The sequence below is a fragment of the Acomys minous genome (genome assembly GCF_964271855.1).
Source record: "Acomys minous genome assembly, chromosome: 11".
NCBI classification, from domain to species: Eukaryota; Metazoa; Chordata; class Mammalia; order Rodentia; family Muridae; genus Acomys; species Acomys minous.
Window position 1 is genome coordinate 97786608 of NC_140492.1, and position 16744 is coordinate 97803351.

Sequence of the window (16744 nt, forward strand, 5' to 3'; positions counted from 1 at the left end):
GTTATAGATACTAGGACAGTCAAGCTGAGGAAGGAGTGAGTAATTGACTTTGAACTTTATTAGAATTGTTTTTCCTTTGTGGTAATGGGGGTTGATGCAGGGTGTGGTGGGTGCTAGGCACACATTCTGGAGCGACACTCATGCTTGAGCTACAGCACTAGCAGGGTTTGAACTTTAGTGCTGGAACTACTGAGGTCTTATTGGTTATGGAGAAAACTTGATGGTATGTGTCTCTAAATATAAAAAATGTTAAACAATTTTTTAACATTTATAAACACATTTAAATTGATTGTGAAATCATGATGGGGCATGAGAGGTGGCTCAGCTGGGAAAGGTGCTTGTCACCAAGCCTGATGACCTGAGTTCAGTTCCCCAGACTCACATAATGGAAGGAGGGAGCTGACTCCCTCAAGTCATTCTCTGACCTACATAGTCACAAAATAAGATAAAGTAAATGAGTATAATTTTAAAATCATTTTTTAAAATGTCAGAAGTTAGGAATACCAAATCTGGAAAATAAAACTAAAAACAAAACAAAAAACCAGTGGATTTAGGAAGGAACAAAAGGATAAAATGAGAAAAAAATTATTTTAAATAATGACATTTTCATCATAAAAACAGTTGGTATAATTATTTAGGTTTAGTTTGGAAACCTCTTAGCATTCACACCACACATCTGATGGAGGTCCTCTCTCCTCATGTCCACTCTCAAATCTACCAGGCAAGGCAAGAGTTGCTGTGGTACCCTGTCATCTGAGGTAGAGCGCAGACCAGAACGGCACACCCCACACTCCTAAGTAGAGGGATTTTCTTTGCTCATACAATAAGTGAGGAATTTGGGCCCCTTCTGTTTCATGATTCTGTTAAAAAACCCTCATTTGGCCATCAGATGGAGAGAAAGCAGTGTTCATTAGTGTTGTGTGAGTCAGGCCTAGATAAGGAATCATCCGTTCTGCTCATGCCCCATGAGCTAGGCTCACAGCCTTAGTTGACTGCGGGAAAATGAGAAAGGAAGACCTGTATATGACAAGAAAAACATCAAAGTGGGTTCAGATAAGCAATAGTTCTGTGCTACCAACCATGTCCCTTCTTTGATTAATTTTCTTGACCCTTCTTCAAACATGCATTTGATATAGTCTGTGGTGTTCCATAAACTCCACATATATATTGATATGCTATCCTTGTTTTTAATATATCTGATTTTTCCTTATACTTCCTCTTTTAAAATTACACTTACTATTTGTGTGTGTGCTGTCCTGTATGTGTGGAGGCCAGAAGACAACTTGAATTCTGTTAGTTATTCACACCAGTTCAAGTAGCTTTCCCTGCCCTGGGCTCCCTTTGTAAACTAAGTAAACTTGTAAACCCTCAAGGCAGGAAAGTGGCCAGGCACCCCAGACCTTCCTAATGGCCCTAACTGTTGCTTTCTAATGTCTGTAACAGGTCATTCCTACCCTACAAGGAAAAAAAAAAAACCTCACCAATCCTTGAGATTGCCACAGAAACCCACCAATCCCTGAGCTCCCCCAAGTTCAGGATTTGAAATCCCACCAATCCTAACCCTGGAAAGCTCTGCACCCCCTAAGAAATCCAGTGTCACCTTGCCTTCTGCTCAGTTTGCTACTGTTAGTCATCTGAGCATAGGCAGCCACCGCCCTGGGCTTTTTCCCTCCCAGTAAATCTTTGGTGTGAGGCTTGTTGTACAGTGTGACTTTATGGTATTCCTTAGCTCCCGACTGCCAGGATACTTTCCTCTTTAGCGCTGCAACACATAGGGTCACTTCTCTTTATCCCTCCATATGGGTCCCATTGATTAAACTTGTGTTGACCAGCTTGACTTTCCCAGCCCAGTCATCTCACGGACTCCTCCATTCATCCTTCTAAGGGCTGCTCCTAAATGATCATTCGTGATAACTCAAAAACAGCTGCTTATCTTTGGAGTCAGTTTTGTCTGTCAAAAATAAGGGCTGACAAGATGGCTTAGGAGCTAAAAGCCGGATGGTCACAGAATGTGAAGTTATTATAAATGAGAAAGATCAACTTGAGTGTGGATACCTACTGTTTTATCTTTAGAATAATAAATTCCCACTGCCATTCTACATAGTAATTTGAACCCAGTACTCACCCCCACCCCCACCCCCCGCCAAATATATGTATCATTTAGTAATCACTGGGGGATTTTCCCTGGGAAAACATGATGAACAAGGAGATGCATACAAAAGATAATTATTGTAGTATTGTTTCTACTGTGACAAACTTGGGAGGGTTGGCCAAAAAAAGTTGATAATTCCCATGTCATGAAATTCTATGTAGCTACTAAAAATACTGATTAGGAGGCAAAAGCAAGTAGATCTTTGTGAGTTAGTTTTGTCTGTATAGCGAACTCCAGGCCTGCCAAGGCTATAGAGTGAGATTTTGACTCAAAAAACAAACAAACAAACAAAACAAACAAAAGAAAAAACCTGTTCTGTTGGCTGTGAAGAGACACCGTGACCACGGCAACTCCTATAAAAGAAGCATTTCATTGAGGCTGACTTACAGTTTCAGAAATTCAGTCTGTTCTCATCGTGGCAGGACACTGGCCGTCGTGGTGCTGGGGAAGTAGCTGAGGGTTCTATAGCCAGATCTGAAAGTAGCAGGAAGAAGAGAAAGCCACAGAACAAGACCATACTTAATCCTTCTCAAGTAGTGCCACTCCCTGGTGACTAGGCATTCAAATATATCAGTCTGTGCTGGCCATGCTTACTCAACCCACCACATTCCATCCCCTTGCCCCCATACGTTGGTAGCCTATCATAATGGAAAAACCATTCAGTTCAACTTCAAAAGCCCTCACATAGTCTGTAACAGTCTCAACACTGTTTATAAGGTCAAACTCTCTTCTGAGAATCAAGACAAATGACAATCTCTTAACTGTGACCCCCAGTAAAATAAAAAAAGCAGATCACATACTTCGAACATACAGTGGCACAGAATATACATAACCATTTGAAAAGGGAAGAAGGGAACATAGTGAGGAAATACTGGGCCAAAACAAGATGGAAAGCCACCTGGGCAGACACCACATTCTGCATCTTCATGTCCAATGTCAAAGCAGTCTTCAGAGCTCCAACTCCATTCAGCTCTGTTGACTGCAGCACACTTTTCTCTCTTGAGCGGGTTCCACACCTGGGCTGAAGCTTCTTTTGGCGGGTATCCGTCAGCTCTGACGTCTCTGACATCTTGCCTCCAGGACAATCCAGGCTTCACCTTCACAGCTTCATCCGTGGGCTCCATGCAGGCACACCCCTGACACATACCTGGTGTCAATGGCTTTCTTTAGTTGCCGAGGGAGATTCCACAAGTCTTGTATTCTTATCGCTAAAGCCAGAACCACATGGCCAAAGTTACCAGATTCTGCTGCTTGCTTGGTCTGCAACATGTCCCCCTCTTTGAAATACTCAGTTTTCTGGTTTTGAGGATTTCCTTCATTACTGTTGCAAGTTGGAAGCTTAACTGGGTGGGGTCTTGCCCTGAGGTCACTACTCCCTTTATTCCATTTAACATCAGGGTTTTCTTTAAGCTTTTTATTTTCTAGAAAACTGGGCTTGGCTCTATTACATTTCTTGATGCTTCTTTTTGCCTCAAATTCAACACTATTTTCCTTGCTCGGCTTGCTCATTTTCAGAATAGCTCTGTGTAAGAGTGACCACTAATAGCCACACCAGAGTCAATATTAGGCTGTCTAGAAATCTCCACCAGTGCCAGACGTTTTCAGTTTAGCCTCAGGCAGACTTTTAGGACAGAGCAGAAAGCTGCCACAGTCGGCCAAAATATCACAAGAGTGAGCTCTAAGCCACTTACTAATGTTCTTTCTCTCTGAAGCTTCTTGAGCTGGGCCCCCACAGTTCAAGTCACCCTCAGCAATGTCTTCCCATGCTCCAACCATTATGGCCCACTAAGCTCTGCTTAAAAGTGTTCAACTGCTTTCCTAATCCAAAGTCTGCATCCTGCCAATGGCCAGCATGGTCAGGCCTGTCACAGCAATATCCCACTTCTGGTACCAGCTTCTGCCTCGGCCACTCTGCTGCTGCTGCGAAGACACCGTAACCATGACAACTCGTAAATGAAAGCATTTAATTGGAGCTTGCTTATAGTTTCAGAAGCTCCGTCTATTATGGCAGGGACCATGGTGGCAGTGGGCAGACATGGTGCTGGAGATTAGCTGAGAGTTCTACATTCAGATCTGTAGACAGAAGGAAAAAGAAAGCCACTGGGCCTGGCTCCCTGGGGACCGTGGCCATCATTCCCCAGGGACAAGGACTCAGATGGTGTGAGCAGGACAGAATGACTTCTGGGATCTGCTGCGGGTAGGCAGATCAATTTTATTCAGGGTAAAGGCGGGTTAGATAGGACTTTGGAGAGTGGGTAGATGGTTTCAGGGTGGGCGAATGTCTTTTGCTGGAGGGCTCAGGTCCTGAGATACCTCATGAGCATAGGGTGACAAGCCAGTAATCCCAGGTGCTTGCTGAACAGGTTCTTCCGCAAGGAAGGGAGTTGAGCCTGTAATTTCCCTTAGGACTACATGACATTCCTCAGGTAGAGGATGTGGGGATTAGGGCTCCCCACAACATGCAAAGAAGAGGAAGCCCTGCTGACAAAGGGAGTTTGTCATTTTACAGAGAGCTCAGAGGGCTTCCCAGTAATGCCAGGCTTACACTTTATAGCAGCAGCCCCGCCCCGCCAACCTCAAAGACCACAACTTGTGAAGCACATCCTCAAACAAAGGCCACGCCTCCACATCCTTCTCAATTAGTGCCACTCCCTGATGACTAAACACTCAAATACATGAGCCTGTGGGGACCTTATTTAAAACAGCAGTTGCTGACACTGAAACAGGGCCACAATATTAACAAGTGGTTAGTGGGAAAGTGCCATTTTATATTTTATTTTTGAGACAGCTGGCCTGGAACTCATTAAATTCCCAGGCTGCCCTTGGACTTGTAATCCTCCTCCTTCAACCTCCCAAGTGTTGAAGTTACAAGTATCCACTGTCACACCTCTGTTATTTTTGTAAGTGTGCACACAGAGAGCAGATATCTTCATGGTACCCTCACCAAGCTGTTAACTTCTGCATCGCAGGATTTATATTTTCTACAAGTGTTTGCTGTTGTCCACATTGCATTTTCTTTTTCATGTGACTACATTTACAGTATCTCTAGAAAATACTTTTAGAAATAGACTGCAGGTTGAACTGCCTGCTGACCCGAACTGTGAAAGCTTTTCTACAGAAGCCTCCCTCAGGTAACCATCTGCTTCCCACTTGATCCTTCCAGGATACTGAGGTTTTTTTGGACGTCATATATTTAGATGCAGTTTTCTTCTACTTTTTTTTTTCTTCCGGTTTCTTGTTCTCTAAGCTAAAGGCCACAATTCAAGTAATAACAGAGACTTGAAGACAGCAACCTGTAATAAGATGGTTAGTGCTCCTTACAAAAATGTGAGCTTCAGTTTTCACCAAGTATGAAAAGAGAATGTGGCACACACCTTCCATCCCAGCACTCGGGAGGCAGAGGTGGGCGACCTCTGTGAGTTCAAGTCCAGGACAGCTAAGGCTAAATGGTAAGACCCTGTCTCGAAAAAACCAAATAAGTAAGAAAGAAAAGAAAAGAAAAATGAACTTTGGTCCAGGCCATCTCCATGTCAGTTTGCATGTAAACCTCACAGGCATATTGTTAACCTGCCCGTGTGAGCAGAGCACCAGATGGCAGTTCCTTTCGCAGTGAGATTGGCCTTTCAGCTTGCTAGGTTAGACTTCAGAATCCTGGCTCCACACAAGCGCGGCTGCTGGCTTTGCTTCCTTAGGCACACACTGTTCTCAGTGAAAAGCCCCAGTCAGTTCTTCAGCTGGGGGACAGGAAGCATCATCTCAGGGTGCCATTCTGAGGACAGGTGGGTGAGCCCTGGAGACTTGCACACTCACCACTGGCTTCTTTCTAATCTCTTTTTGTAGTTTGTGTGTGGAATATATATTGTGTGTATATATTCCCTTAGAGAAAGAATGAGAGAGTGTACTTAGAGAAAAACCTCAGATCCTTAGATACCGAGTCACACAGTTGTGAGCTGCCTGACATGGGTGCTGGGAATCAAACTCAAGTCTTCTACAAGAGCAGAACAAACTCCTAACCACTGAGCCATCCCTGTAGTCTCTGTGTGTGCTTTTGAGATTGCATTTCACTGTGTAGTTTTGACTGCCTTTGAGTTTACTATGTAGCCCAGGTTGACCATAACCGTACTATGTAGTCTAGCCTGACCTCAAACCCATTGCATAGTGGAGGCTGGCATTGAACTCAGGATTCAGCTGCCTTAATCTCTTCAGTGCGGGCTTTACAAATATGTGCCACTACACAAATTTCCAAACCAGAAGCTGGAAGTTGTGTACTGAAAACCCAGCTTCTGCAAGAGGGCATGTCCACTGACTCACATACATGAACAGATTTTTCTTTCTCCTGAAGGAAGAGGCATTGTATGAAATATCTAAAACACACTGTTGCAAATAACCTCTGAAAGCAGGTGTTTTATTGGTGGGCAAACAATGAGGAAGAGAAAAGGACAACCCTGTATGCTTCCTGAAGTCTTTGGGTTTAAAAAAAAAAAGGAATTTTTAAAGTACAAATATTTCCAAGTTCAGTAATTAACCAGAGGTAATGTAGCCTGTCAAACATTCCAAGGCATGCAGATTTTATATGGCTCCAATAAATTTTCCAGATATTATCTACTTTGCCATAAAAGTCCTAGAAATAACAATCTCTTGTTTGACTTTTCATGTGAATAACTGCAAACCATATCACTTGGAGTTTCTTAGAGCACTCAAGGAAAAAATACCTAGATATCATCAATGGCTCTGAAGTCAGTTTTCCAGAAGAAACTAGGAGGGGACTTATCCCATACATAAGCTGCCACTTTGTAAGCATCAGTCGGTTTTTATTTTGGGGTGTGTGATGCTGGCAAGGATTGAACCTAGGGCTTCTGGCACTTTACCACCGACATAGATCTCTGGCTCTCCCTGGAAATTTTTAACTGGGAATACTTAATGAAGATGTGCTCTGCCTTCATAACAGTTTTAAACCCAACACTGGTTCTTACTTCTCTTAATTAAAAAAAAAAAAAGCCACTTTCTGGTCCTGTAGCCAAGGTGACTTGAAGTCTCCAAAGTTTGGCTCCCTTGTTTGAAGTTCTAGAAATGTAACCTTGTTGATCCGATGAAGCATGGTTCTCTCTGATTCACGTGGCACAGGCAGAGCCTGTTAGTGCTAGGTATGCTGAAGGGCATCTTTTAAAAGTGAGCCAACGTCTTGGCAGTGGCCGCTAGGTGGAGCGTGGCAGCCCTTCCCCCTGTGGTGAGTGGTAATATTAAGCACATGGTCAGCTCTAATGACAGCCTACTTGTGCCATTCCCAATTTGATTAGGAACACTCTAGCTTGCCTTCTGCTGCATGCAAATTTAGTACTAAAGTGCAAACTGTATAGACATACCTATGGAAATAATCTAAAGACCGTGTCAGGAAACAAACTGCCTTGCAGCTCAGCTCAGCAGAAGCCTGTTGGGCCTAAAAGTTCAACTACTGAATCTCTAGCCCTTTACCTGGCGAGGGAACCCATGTCATGCACACACACTTTCTCTTAAGGCATATATGAGTATTTAATACATTTAGGACTTGTGCTTTAAATGGGTGCTTTTCTCTTTGTCAATTTTTAACTTTCAAAGGAGAACTAAGTCTGATGATGAAATCTATAGGAACTAAGGATACATTTTTAAATGACGAAGGAGCGATGAAAATAAAACTCGGATCACTGCTCCATGGTTTGTAGTAGGAAGTCAGGTTTGCTAATGAACTGTGAAGTTGCATAATTATTTCCAAGAACTCCTCTTCTTTTGTCCTCCTAGTTGCCTTCGTGAACTGCACTGCTAGCCAGGCAGAAATATCAGAAGCATAAGCTGGTTATTTTCTGTCTCCATACCAGTGACCTAGCAGCATCTGATAAACACATACCCAGCCAGTACCCAGAAAACTGAACCCGGTCCTGTGCAGGAGCAACAAGTCCCTTAAACCGCTGAGCCATCCCTGCAGATCTTACACACATTTTTAAATAACAGTCTAGCATCTTAAAAAAAAAAAAAAGAATTATATAGGTTATGTGTGACTGAATCAGTTGGACTCTATGAGTGGAATATGTATGTGTTGGAGGGATGGTGATCGTGTTGGTCACTTCCCACTTTGATTCAGAGTGTTAGCGACGCCCTCCTACAGCTCTCTTTGTTGCTAGATCCTCCTTCTATTTTCAGCCCTTCCTAGAAACTATCAATTTGATGATTCCCTCCATGAAAACCTCTAACGGCTTCTCTTGCCTTGCAGCGTTGAGAAAACCCCACAGGCTGGCATGGTTAGATGTTCTTCGACTCTTCCAAATACCATTTTTTTTCTTTTTTATACTATTTTTTAAATTGAAAAATAAAATCATTCATATTACATCTCAATTGCTATCCCATCCCGTGCATCCTCCCATTCCTCCCTCCCTCCCGCTTTCACCCCATTCCCTTTCCCTATGACTGTGACTGAAAGGGACCTCCTCCCCTTGAATATGATGCTAGGGTATCAAGTGTCTTCTTGGTAGTCTGCTATTCTTCCTCCGAGTGCCATCGGGCCTCCCCATCAAGCCAAGTACCATTCTTGTGTACCCTTCGATCTCCAGTATTTTTTTCTTTTTTGCTGTTGTTGTTGTTGTTGTCCTTTTGTTTTATTTTGTTTTGTTTTTGAGACAAGGTTTCTTTGTGTGCTGCTGGCTGTCTTGGAACCCTCTCTGTAGACCAGTTTAGCCTCAAACTCACAGATCCTCCTGCCTTTGCCTCCTGACTTCTGGGGAGAAGGTGTGGGCCACCACCACTGCCTGGCTTGGTTCCCAGTGCATTAGCCTAACAACAGACTCACCATTAATTCCACTGCCCTTTTTAAAGCCCTGGGTCCTGCCCACCATGATCTCTCCTACCCTACCCAGAGTGCTCGTCTCTACTCCTTGATCACTCACACTCAAAATCGTACTGAAAAAGGCTTTGTGTGTACGCAAACTTGCAAACCCGTGTGCCCACATGTGGAGGCCAGAGGTCGATAGTGGGCATCTTGTGTCTTCCCCCCATTGCTCTTAACCTTATTTTTGAGACAGGGTCTCTCAGCGAACCTGAAGCTTAAATAATTGGACCAGATGGTTGACCGTCAAGCCCCAGAGATGCTGCAGTCTCTGCCCCCTCAAAGCTGGGATCCTAATGTTCCTAATGCCTGTGCCGCAGACACTTTATCAACTGAGCCATTTTGACCTCTCAAAAGACTTAAAAAAAAAAAAGATTTTATTTATTTATTTATATGAATGTTCTATATGCATATACACCTCCACGCCAGAGGAGGGCAGTAGAGGATATAGGTGGTTGTGAGCCACCATGTGGTTGTTGGGAATTGAACTCAAGACCTCTGGAAGAACAGACAGTGCTCTTAACTGCTGAGCCATCTCTCCAGCCCCTCAAAAGACTTTTAAAGGATAGGAAAAACAAAACAAAACAAAACAAAACAAAAAACCAATCCTGTTGTGCCCTGGTTAGTTTTTGTTGTCAACTCGACAGAAACTAGAGTCACCTGGACAGAGGGAGCCTCACCCTGAGGACTTCCCCTGGGTCACCACCTGTGGGTGTATCTCGAGGCATTTTTTACTGGTTGCTAACTGACGTAGGAGGGCTCACCCCACTCAGGAAGCACACCCAGGTGAGGCTTCTGGGCTGCGTGAGAAGCTACAGAGAGCAAGCAGTAAGCACTAACTCTCTGTGGTTTCTTCTTCAGGCTCTCCTGCCTTGGCCTCCCTCCCTGATGGAATATAACCTTAAGGTCTTTCCTTCCCAAATTTCTTTCGCTCATGGACATTTATCACAGCAACAGAAAGTAGACTAGAACAGTGGTAGTAATGAGAAACACGTGCAAACTCTCTCCCTTCACATAATTGGGGGACATTTGTAATTCAAAATCACCAAGTGCGGTCAAGGATTGTCAGGGCAGTAAGAGTCAAGCAGAGTAGGAGTTGGTTGAGGTCAAGGAGCGGATGGTAGCTATGCAGGGCCGTTTGCCTAACGGCTGACAGCAGCTGGGTCAAACAGGAAGGATGCCTTTTGGATCGTAAGTGCACGGTAGGAACAAAGCCACTCTGAGGAACCAAACTAAACAGCAGCGAAAAGAAACACGGCTAACCCAGAGGGGAGCACAGAGAAGACGTGACACAGCTCCCAACAGGGGCAGCGAGACGGCGGGCTATAATCGGTGGGCGATCCGGGTGATGACCAGAGTGGAGTGGGAGTGCTGCTTTGCTGGGAGAACATAAGCCGTGAGTGGGCAGCTAGGGACAAGTAGAATCAGTCGTTCATGGCAAGAGCCAAACATATATATTCATTTCTAGACTTAGTGTTTGGCATTTCCAGGACCAATGACCTATTTGGATCGAGCCATACCTGGCCTGTCTTCTTAATATTTATCAGGGCCGCTAGACTGGTTGGTTGACCTGGGAGAATAAATTCTCCTTTGGCTTCAGCCTTGAATCAGGGCATCTCGTGGTTCTGTTTAGTTTTCATTTTTTTTTTATCTCATTAATAGAATTTTAATTATCTTCAATGCAGAAAATGTTCTCTGAGTGCCTAGATGACCAGCCAGGTACTCTGTTGTGTGCAAAGGACATTGTGGTTAGCAAATCAGACGTGTCTCTGCCTCATGGAGCACACTGATTTTCTAACTGAAAGAAGAATTGTGTTGGGGCGAGTGGGCTGGGGGAGGCTGGTAAGATTAAAAAAAAAAAAGTTTAAAAAAAGAATCCACTAGCCAGGCATAGTGGCTCACCCCTTTAATCCCAGCATTGGGAGGCAGAGGCAGGCAGATTGCTGTGAATTCGAGGCCAGCCTAGTCTACCAAGTGAAGACAGCCAAGGCTACACAGAGAAACCCTGTCTCAAAAAAAAAAAACAAAACAAAACAGAATCCACTATTTAATCACCAGTTCCCAGCTTTAGTGAGACCACCAGGTCACCAAGGAGCAGGTCTGTGTTCTGGAAGAGTCCCCTCTCAGCTAGAGAAATTACAAGGCTCATCATGGGAGCTCGGCTGCTTGAAAGGGCAGCTGCTGTGGACCCCCCTGGAATTCGGAGTGCTCCCACGAGAGGTGCTCCCCCCCCAAGACAGTCCTGCTGAACAGTTGTCCAGCCTTTTAGGTTACCTCTAAAGTGGGTTTTAAAAAGTATATACCTCTGCTCATGTCAAAGATGACATATTTTTATCATCAGTGCAAACAAAAGCATTTATACTACATGCTGCATATGCCCTATGTGGTAATGTGCTATGGTGTTTTATATTTTATTTTAACTAATTAATTAATTTTTTTGTGGTTTTTTTTTTTTTTTTTCATTTTCAAGACAGGGTTTTTCTGTGTAGCCTTGGCTGTCCTAGACTTGCTTTGTAGACCAGGCTGGCCTCGAACTCACAAAGATCTGCCTGCTGTGCTTCCCTGAGCAGTGGGATTAAAGGTGTGCACCATCGTGTCCCATTTGTTTTAGGTGTTTTATTATCCAGTGTTCCTGCTTTAAAAGATGCCAAGGAGGATAAGCATTCCTCAGTGATTTTTTTTCTTTTTTCTTTTTCTTTCTTCCTTTGTTTCTTTCTTTCTTTCTTTTTTTTTTCTGAGACAAGATTTCTCTGTCCTGGACTCGCTTTGTAGACCAGGCTGGCCTCGAACTCACAGGGATCCACCTGCCGAGTGCTGGGATTAAAGGTATGAGCCACCACACCTGGCTTCAGTGATTTTTTTGATGCTGTTAAAAATGCTCATACTTTACTTAAAGATTCTGTGGTCTGTGATTTTATGTAAGTGTTAATTAGATGAAACTGTCACCCAGGTGACAAAGGACATCATTGAGGAAGTCAGCGAACACAGCCTGGAGGCAGATCTACAGGTGCTCGAGCTAGCCGGAGACTCAGATGATTGCCAGAACATCTGGGACTCTGCTAACCACCATCTTTATTGGTGAAAACTGGCCTATTTAAGTGGTGTGATGGATGCCAACAGTGAGCTTTCCCGGGGGGCATCCCAGGTATCAAGACATGCATCGGCTTTAGAAATATTCCCTACCCTGGAATGAAGGTGTGGCCTTCATTTTCCCATGGGCTGACTGAAAAGGGAGAGCTGGTGTGTGTGATAGCATGCTACTGTAGTGCGAGTTCCTATGGATACGATGGTGATGACAGAAGGATGACACAGGAGTTTGAGGCCAGCCTGGGCATCATAGCTAGAGACCTTGTCAAACAAACCAAACCAAAACTAAAATATTCAGACAGGTCTCTCTCTCTCTCTCTCTCTCTCTCTCTCTCTCTCTCTCTCTCTCTCTCTCTCTCTCTCTGTGTGTGTGTGTGTGTGTGCTGGTGGTGGTGATGGTGGAGGGTCTGATGGCCCTAAGCACAGGGATGGTGAGCGAACTCAGTCCTGGAATGTTCGGTTAGCTGCCTCCAGACAATTGTTGGCAAACTTGTGGGACACAGCTGCTGTATAAACTGCTTTGTAATCATTTGTTACTGTTTCATAAAGGTCTGTATGCTTAACAGGGCTTGATCTCTTTGAGGAGTTTGCTCACACCCATCAGTGAGATTGTGGACAGCAGGTAGGGTTTAGATACTGAAAAGCAACCTGACATGTGGACACAGTTAAGCTATATTATTTCATGGCAATCATGATCTATTTTTAAGCAGTCAGATATTTAAAATAATATTTTATGTTTTCAGCACGGTAAATTTTTATTTCTATGTATTTCCTTGGCATGGAATTTTATCCTGATGCACTATCTTTTTAGGATTTCCTAGCTATGTACACAAGTACAATAGGAAATTTTATTACAGTGAGAATTTTTTATTCTTTGGATTTTTCCACAAGTTCACTTTTTTCTTTTTTGCCAAAAAAAAATCATGATTTTTTTCATAAACAAATTATTTGTAATGACTTATCAGCTGACCGCCCCATCTATTTATTGTGCAGAACAATATTTGGAAAGCCCTTGGCTCTTATGATTGGGTAATACTCAGCGCTCTCTCTCTCTCTCTCTCTCTCTCTCTCTCTCTCTCTCTCTCTCTGTGTGTGTGTGTGTGTCTCATACACACACTACACATACACACACACACATCACTTAAAACTTCTGGTGATGTGGACCAAGTGGAGTCAGGAGGGTAGAACTGGTGGTTCAGAGAAGAGTTCTCTGGGGAGAGGAGAGTGTAACAGACCCTTTAGAATCACCTGTGTGGTGGGCCCTGGGGAAGCCTTCAGTCCCGTGGGATTCTTTAGTGGCTGGTGGTTTGCTTAGCTCTGGGATGCATCTGGCAGAGAGATGTTTTCGGCCTGGTGGGAGAGGGCAGGGAGAATGAATTGGAGCCCTTTGAGCACTGAGAAGGTAGCAACCCATCTGTGGGTGTTTAGAACAAGATGGCCTGTGCCGGAGCCTTCCCAAGGGGCCTCCTCAGATTCTACTCCGCATTGTTGTCTAGGGTAACTGGATACACACTCCAGGAAGAGAGCATTGTTGTCCCAGAGTTGATAATCTCAACCATTTCCATTGCAGAGAATTTTGTTGTGGTGTTGGCAAAATACATAATATAAAATATACTGTCTTATTTTTTTTTCATTCATAGTTCATAACCGAACATTCCAGGACTGAGTTCGCTCACCGTCCCTGTGCTTAGGGCCATCAGACCCTCCACCATCACCACCACCAGCACACACACACACACACACACACACACACCTGTTCATAGTGCTGTAGAGCTGTCACCACTATCTCTATTCCTAATCATATAGTCTAGGAAACTGTGCCTATGAAGTAAAAAATTCCTATTTTCTTTGGTCCTGACAAGCACTATGCTGCACTCTGGGTTTGATTATGCAAAGCCTCCCTTGGGTAGAATCGGACAGTATTTACCTTTTTGCGACTGGTTTATTTTTACTTTGCATCACATCCTCAAAGCTCATCCTTGCTGTGGCACGTGTCCAAATTCCTTTCAGTGCTGACTGCCATTCCCTTGTATGTGTGAAAGCTGTCCACCAAAATGGAAGTTAAACTCTGATAAAACAGAGCTGTGAAGAAGAGCCTTTGTAAGCGTGCTCCTTAACAAGAGCTGCCAAAGATGCTTTCCTAAGGAGAGCGTCCCAGACAACGCATTTCTGTTCCACAGCCTCTCCTACGTTCTTGCCAACGTGATAAGACACCCAGTTCCCACACGTCCTCACCAACACTGCATCCTCACCAACACTTACTTCCTGGGAGTTTGAGAGGAGCCATTCTAATGGTGTTAGGTGGCACTGTACTTTTTGTTTGTTTGGTTTTGTTTTTCGAGACAGGGTTTCTCTGTGTAGCCCTGACTGTCCTGGAACTCCCTCTGTAGACCAGGCTGGCCTCCAACTCAGAGATCTGCCTGTCTCCCTAGTGCTGGGATTAAAGGCGTCTGCTGCCGCCACCAGGCACATCCTTGTACTTTTGATTTGCATATCTCCTAATAAGTAGTGATGTCGAACAGCTCTTCACATGCTTATTGCAAGCCTACAAAAATCCTTTGTCCATCTTTGAACAGAGTTGCTTTTGATGTTACCACAGTACCAACTTTTATAGTAGATTTTATCATGGACTTGGCTCTACTGAGATCTCTACTTTTCTTTTCTTTTTTCTATGTGTATGTATGAGGGCAGTGTGTGTGTGTGTGTGTGTGTGTGTGTGTATGTGTGTGTGTGTGTGTGTGTGACTTTATATGTGTGGGTGCACATGTGTGTACATGCAGAGGCCTAAAATTGACAGGTATCTTTCTTTTTTAAAGATGTATTTATTTTATTATTATCTTTTTATATGTATAAGTGTTTTGCCTACATTTGTGTGTGCACCATGTACATGCCCCCAGGCCCTTTGCAAGAGCAATACTCACTTTTTATTTTTATTTTTTGGTTTTTCAAGACAGGGTTTCTCTGTATAGCCTTGGCTGTCCTGGAACTAGCTCTGTAGACCAGGCTGGCCTGAAACTCAAGGAGATCCACCTGACTCTGCCTTCCACGTGCTGGGATTAAAGGGCAACACTCACTCTTAACCTGAGCCACCTTTCCAGCCCACTAGGACTCTTTCGTGACCACTCTCCACTTTGTTCATGGAGGCAAGGTCTCTCTGTGAATCCAGAGCTCTCCAATACAGTGTCTAGTTAGTCAGTGTGTGCTGGGAATCCTGGAATGTGGGGGGGGGAATGATGGGGGGGCACCACATGCCTGGCTTCTTTATTTGCATCCTGTTCATTTAAACTCTGATCTTTATTCTCATGAAGCAAGTGATCCACTCACTGAGCCATCCCCACAGTCCAGAGATTTCTAATTTCCCTATAGCTTTTTTTTTTTTAAAGGTGAGGCCTCATAATAAAGCCCTGGCTGGCCTATGACTCATAACTCAGAGGTACACTTGTCTCTGCCCACTGATGGCCGTGTGACTGAGTGTCTGTCAGGCCTCTTTTTGGTTAACCCGCCAGGGCCTGTTGGTCACTTCTTGCAGAGCAAGCCAAGCAACAAGCTCCAGCCATGGTTGTCTGATGGTGTCTCCATCTGTCCCAGTGACACATGGCGGGGCTTTCGGATGTGGGTATCTTTCTCTTGTTGTTAGGGAGGGTCTCACTGTGCAGCCCTGGCTGGCTGGGAACTCACTCTGTAGATCTTGCTGGCCTCAAAATCACTGAGACTTTTCTGCCTCTGCTTCCTGAGTGTTGGGATTGCAGGCGTCTGCCCACCATGCTGGCTGGATGAAGGATTCTTGGTTGGCTTTTAAAAAATTCATTGTGGGCCATTGCTTTCTGGCCTCCAGTTTCTAATGAGAAATCTAACAGTGGCTACCTCACTTATCTCTTGCTGCCTTCAAGATGTTCTTTGTCTTCTTAAAGTTTGGTTATGGGTCTGCCTTGCAGGGGACCGATGGCCTCAGTTGGCTTGACCCCGAGCTTCTGAGCTGCAGGACTGTTACTCCTAGTCTGCACTGGACTCTGTAGTCTGCATTGGTCCCAGCCAGCAGCGGATCCTTGGGCCCCCCAAGCCTGGTGCATGCCAGCCACCACCAAAGCTGGCTGTAGCGGATAAGCCCTCCCAGAGAGGAAAGTGCTTCTGCCATCCTAAGTTTAGTCCTCCAAAGGGAAGAACAAAGGCCCTGGAAATCCAAGTAGAAAGAAAAGAGAACTGCACATTCTGGAGTGCGGCACTGAGAAACCCCCACATTACCTCAGCCCACCCAGTTTCTGGGGATTGGCAGCAGATCCCCCAGAGGAGGAGCTTAGGCCATTTGTACCCTTAGCCATACTGTTGAGGGAAGAGGGGTTGTGATTTGCTTTGCAAGGCATAATCCTCAAGCCCACTAGATTCACCGGGTCAAAGTCCAGAAACATCTGGACAGTGGCTCATGATGCAGACAAGATTCCCGTCCCGAGTACAGAAATGTTGTTGTGAACACGAAGCCACAGGCAGGAGACGGTGGCCAGGCGGTTCCTGTTAGCCAAAGCCTGGTCCAAACCCTAGCAACGTCCAAATTCTAACAGTAAACAAGTCAGGTTTAATCTTGCTTGAACCCATGAACAAATGGAAGTAGGTCGGAGGTGACGTCAGCCGTGCCTTGACCAGCAGCATACAGAGAG